Genomic DNA, 6024 nt, shown 5'->3' on the forward strand with positions numbered 1-6024 from the left:
AGGCGTGATGAAGGTGCAGCTTCTGCCCTGTGCACTGTTGGGGGTTCTCGGTCCCTGACTATGATTAGTTGATGCTCCTGAGTTGAGAGACCTGAATTCAAATTCTGCCTCTAACTTCGGGCCTCAAGTCCTTTAGCCCTTCCTGTTTTTAGATCCCCAAGTGCACAATGAGGCTGACAATTAAATGTCCAGTGAGGGATCACCTGTGAGAAGTGGAGGGCATATGGAGATGGGGCCACTACCCCCTGGTAGGACCCAGCCAGAAGCCTGTCCTTGATCTGGACCCACCATGGTCCCTGGCTTGTGTGACTCAGAGCTGTAAGGGGGGGTTAGCCTGGGACTTTGCCCTAAGATGGTCTTGGGAAGGCAGGAAAGGGAAGATGGTGATGACACCCACAGAGGCAGCTGCCTACTGGCCGTCACTCCTTCTGACGGTGCTGGTCTCCACTCGGCCAGAGGTGCTGCAACCCTCTTCCCCCAGAAGGGTCTGGGACAGACGGCCTGGCTGCAGGTGTGGGAAGATTCCAGCAGGGCTCTGGCTCAGGGCCCTTGTCTGGTGCTCAGGTTGGGCTTCCTTGGGCCCTGAAGAATTTCCTATGCTCCACCCAGGGCTGCCCCGCTGCCCCCATCCACACCTCCCCCCAGGTTACCCCGGCAACAGCTTTGGCATCCACACACGGGTTTGCTGCAGCCTGGCCATGGGCCACTGGCTGAACCTGTCCTTGGGTTCCAGGCTATTGTGTGGGGGAAGGGAAGGGACAGCAAAGAAGGGATGGAGTGGCCTCTTTCCCAGAAGTTCCATAGAGGACTTCTCAGAGCCCTTCTGTTCGGGACAAATGCTGACGGCTGGTGGACACTGCCATCTGCTGGTCACTGGTTGTAACGGTTGTATCACAGTGTGGCTGAACTCTCCTGCCTGCTGGGATTACAAAAGATCTGTTCAATCTGGGAGAAGACACAGGAATAGGGCATGGGGGCCTCTGCAGTTGAATCAGCTTACCTGGAGCTGTAAGGTGTCCTGGGAGATGAGGGGACAAAGTCAAGGACCACACACCGCCATCGAGGTCAGGAAAGAGACTACAGTGTGGGGTCATGGTAAAGACCCGGCTTCCACATCACCTTTGCCATGCACTAGCTTTGTGACTCTGATTGAGTTAACCTGTCATCCTCTATCTCCTTGTCTTTACATGGGGACAGGAATTCCTGCCTGTCAGGGTATGCAGAAGAGACTTTAACATAGGTAAAGTCCTTACCACAGAGCCTGGCTCAATAAATGGTGGCTTTTAATGTTTTCTGGGTAAGTCCCAGTTTAACCACTTGGAAGTCTAATTAGTCCAACCTGTCCATTCAGTTTCCTCTGTATGGGCCCTGTCATTGAGACATGTCTCCTCTGGTGATGAGTCCATCGTGAATATCAGTATCATGAATGTTCTGGGGTTATGTCTCCATTAGACTTTGCGAGAGACTTTTGTGGACACAAGATTTTTTTTTTTTTAAGCCTTATTTTTTGAATAAAAACTGGTAACTCTTTGAATGTGCAATGTTGTGGTCAGATAGGAGCCCAGGGATTCTCTTCTAGACACACAATGAGAAAATAGAGGCTGACGGGGAGAAGGAACCAGAAGGTGTGTCCCCCAGTCTAGGATGTGAGATTTGGCAGCTGCCCCTGAGGGTGGGTACGTTGGCCCAAACGGCCTCATAGTTCACACAGGAGAGCATCATACATCATGAGGCTGACCCAGGGACTTGGTGTCACCGGGTGGGGTAGCTGCCTCACATCTTCTGGCCCACATGGCAAAGGCACCCATGGGATTTATCTGCAGGAGACAGCCTCTGGGGCTGCCCTGCAAAGGGGGAGGGTACCTACAAAGCTGGGGACTTGGCCCTAAGCCATGGCAACTCCCAAGTGCTTCCCCACTTTCCTGAGAATCTGATCCATCTATAAATGATATACTAATTTAGGGCAGCGCCCCAACTGGGTTCTATCCTCTCGGACTTCCTTCCCGGCTTGGATAAAGAGTCGGAGGACTCTGATCGAAATGCTGGTCCTGACTGTTAGGGGCACACATCTGAAAGAGTTAGTAAAAACACTGGGTGACAGAATCAGAATCCCGAAAGCCACCAGCAAATCATTGCGAATGAAAAGAACAGTGAGATACCATTTGTCTTTACCTCTCAGATTAGTAATACCAAAGAAGATAAAATGCATTCCTGGTGAGAGGATGAACAAATGGCAATTTTATATACCCTTGGCAGGAATGTAAGTTCATAGAGATTTTCCAAGAGCAATGTGACAGCATCAACATTTTAAAGAACGAAATCCTTTGACTTGGCATTTTCACTTGTAGAGATTCAATTTATCATAGGTATACTCACACAAATGATAATAAATATACAAGGATTTTAAAAATTGAGATAATAATGACAACTGGAAATGACCAAAATGCCATTTAATAGGGTAATGACAAAATAAATTATGATACACCCAACGCGTGGGTTGCTTTTCCCCTAGTATAAGATTAAATTAGATTTGGTGCATGGCACAGAAAGATGCCCAAATATATGATGCTGAGAGACAGATGGGCAGAACAGAGGGAGGGGAAGAGGCAGGCTCAGCTATTCACACCAAAGGTCAAGCCACGGCAATGGGTGTATGTCTGTCTAGCTGTCACCGTGTCTTTCACTATCCTTCCATCCATGCTCTGTATCCCAGCCAACTTATCTTCCCAGGAAGCCTCTCTCTTCTTTCTGTTCTGTCTAAAAACAGATTCATATTTTTACGTCATAAAACAGTGAGCCCACCTTCGAGAGCTTCATTATCAGATATCAATACAAGCAAAGTCCCGTGTAGCATTCTAAGCAGAACTGACAGATCAAGACAACAACAGAATCCAGAAGAAAACGACGACGTTTGAAAATGTTTAGAATATAACAATGGTGACAATTCCAGTGGAAGAAAGGATGACTTGTTCAATAAAATTGATCTGTGATGGTACTGGATACCTGACTAAGTATGTGGGGCCCCCCAAAATGACCATATGACAGAAACCAAAATTAATTCCTAGTGAATCAAATATTTGATTGTAGAAAATATGGTTGGAGGAAATATGTGGATATATATAGTCTAGGGTAAGGAATACTTTTCTGAGTATAATTTCATTGTAAAAGCCACCAAGAAAAATGTCCACAGTTGGAGCAACATAAAAATCTTAAAACATGCATGTAAAAAGTTCTAAAAACAAACTTACCTTAACCAAATGGCTCAACTTAACATCACCAATTGTGGGGAACCCTGGAATGACATGCTCTCTGGTGTAACCACCCGTGTGGTACTCCTGCTAAATATTAACCTCCATTGTGCCACAAGAAATAATTAGACAAACCCCAACCAAGGAGTGGCCTGCACAAGTGGCGTGAACTCCCCAAAGGTGAAATGCCATGGAAGATGAGAAAGCCTGAGAACTGTTAGAATAAAGAAGACTAAAGGGGCATGACAGTTAAACACGATGCATGACCCTCGATTTGATTCTTGCTTGGGGGCAGGGTATAGGGTTGGGGAAGAGTGGAAGCAACTGTAAATAAAAGACATTATTGGGACAACTGGGCAAATTGGCATACGACTGTTAGCTCATAATATTGTATCAATGTCAGATTTCCTGGGTGTGGTCATTACTCTGTGGTTATCAAAGACGGCAGGAACAACAAAGCGTTAGTAACTGTTACATCCGGTATAGTATGAGAGGTGATTTTTCGTTTATTGTTCCACTATCTGCATTTTCTAGTTGTTCTATAATAAGCATGAATAATTTCTATATAACAGTTCTATGAAATCCTCTGCTTGCCTTCTCTGCTTCAGAATCAAGCTTCTAGAAGACAGTGCCACACTCATTGTCCCCATGAGTCCACTGGACGTGGGCCATCCCAGGAGGGGCCTCACGTTGGCTGAGGCAGCTCTCTTCAGCCAAGGCAAGTCCCAGGGAGGACTGATGAGTGAACCGCCAGCACTCGCAACATCTAGGTGGAATGGCACGTCGGTCCTGGAGAGGGGAGCCAACAGCTCGCCACAGATGCTGCGCAACGGTGAACCTGCCCCCTTACCACGTTCCCACCACTCGCCTTTTTTCCTGAAACTTTTAAGAGTAATAGACATCGTGACGCTTCATTCTAAATACTTCCTTAGAACCAGAGCATTCTCCTTCCACAGTGTTTTCTGCATCCCCAGTGCCCGGAGAGGTCACAGGCCCTGAGCTATGCCCAGGAATGGTTGTTGAGTGACAAGGAGGTCACATGGGGAGCCCAGACCCCTGGAGCACTAACGCACTACTTTAGAAGACAGAGACAAATCAGCAGGTTCCCGGAAGACCCGCCCCTACAGAAACAAGGGCATTGTCGGTGCAGGGTGCGGCCAGAGCTCAGACCAGACGCCCTGTAGGCTGTGGTGTCTCTAACTGACCTCACTGCCCCTGCGGCCCAGCGACTTCCCCAGGGGAAGACTGAGGCCTGGAGCGTTCCCCCCAGGGCAGTGAGAATGAGGACTACAAGATCCTCCACAATGTGGTTTGTGTTACTGCAGCTTCAGCCATGGGCTCTTTGAGTCAGGCAGGAAGCAGAAAATATCAGATTTAGATCCTGCATTCCATGCATTGTAGATAATTATCCACTGGAGCCACATAGGTGCATGCAGGACCCACAGAGGCAGAAAATGGGATTGCTCTCGGTACCGGGTCATTTTCGTGGGGAACCGGTTACATTCTTTGCAGGCACCAGGTGTGCCAAGTTCCCTGCGGTGTGCACTTGGAAACCCTTGGGCCAGAGGTGAGGTTCGCTTGCCTGCAAGGCATCGGTGATGGGCATCCTGCCAACTCCATCAACAATGGGGAGTCTCCTTCCACACAGACCCCCACCTGTGCTGCTCCTGGACCGACCATAAGTGCTGCCCTAGCCCTTCTGGGCTGTGTTCTCCGCAAGCTCTCAACTGCAGCCCACCTTAGTGTCAACAGCTTCCTACCTGTGACCCCACATCAGGGTCTCCAGCCCAGGCCTGCCTCCTTGAGGTTCAGAGCCACAGATCCAGTCACCTTGACCTCCTCAGGCCGTCAAACACCACCTATGCAAAACAGAACTCAACACCCCACCAAAACTGTCCCTTCTCCAGGTGCCCTCCCCCAGAGAATGGCACCACCATCCAGCCACTCACAGGAGCCAAACGTTTTAGCAGCAGCATCTTAACTAATCCCTTCCCCCGTCCCCCCTCGCCCAACACACACACACATCTGCTTGATTCCAGGTCTTGGCCAATTCTCTCTCCTGTGTCTCTCACCTATGCCTTCATCTCAGCCTGGGCGGCCCTCCTCCTGGTTCATGACACCATTGTTTCCAGTCTCGATCATTCTGCAGTTCTGCCCACCTTCTTGCCTCCAGCATCGCATGCTCCAAGCCACTGTCCACCGCGTAGCTGGTCGAGGACTCCTCCGTTCACAGCCCAGCGATGGCCTCGAGTCGGCCTCGGGGTCAGTCTGAAGCCCTCAGCCTGGTGCACGCGGCTGTCGATGCCTCGCCTCCCGTCTGTCCCTTCCCCTTGACCTCCCTTCTCCCCTCGTTCCCTGAATTCTCTGTTCCTTCTTGTCTCCAGGCTTCGTACATGATATTCTGTCTACTCTGTCCTATTCTTTATTTCTTCAGGTTTACCTTGGACTTTGGCTCTTTTAAAAAGCCTTCTCTGACCCCAACCCCATCCCACCCCAAGTATAAGGGCCAAGAAGCTAATTGACAGCAAAGACTGTGCCTTATTCACTGTGTATTCTTAGTGCCCAGCATGCAGCATATGTTGCATCAATGGTGACTGCTCGACCAGGAGCTGCCCCACACCAGACTCCTGGAGTGCTGAGGCCACACTCTTTCTGCCTTCCTTCGAAGTGAGGGATATCAATTTAAACAAGACATGGGGACCGCTTGCTACCGCGGACCTTGCCTTGCAGGCAGGTGGGCAGGCCGGGCAGGCAGCAGCCTAGGTCCTCTGCCAAA

The sequence above is a fragment of the Pteropus medius genome, unplaced genomic scaffold (genome assembly GCF_902729225.1).
Source record: "Pteropus medius unplaced genomic scaffold, Ma_sr-lr_union100, whole genome shotgun sequence".
Classification (NCBI taxonomy): domain Eukaryota; kingdom Metazoa; phylum Chordata; class Mammalia; order Chiroptera; family Pteropodidae; genus Pteropus; species Pteropus medius.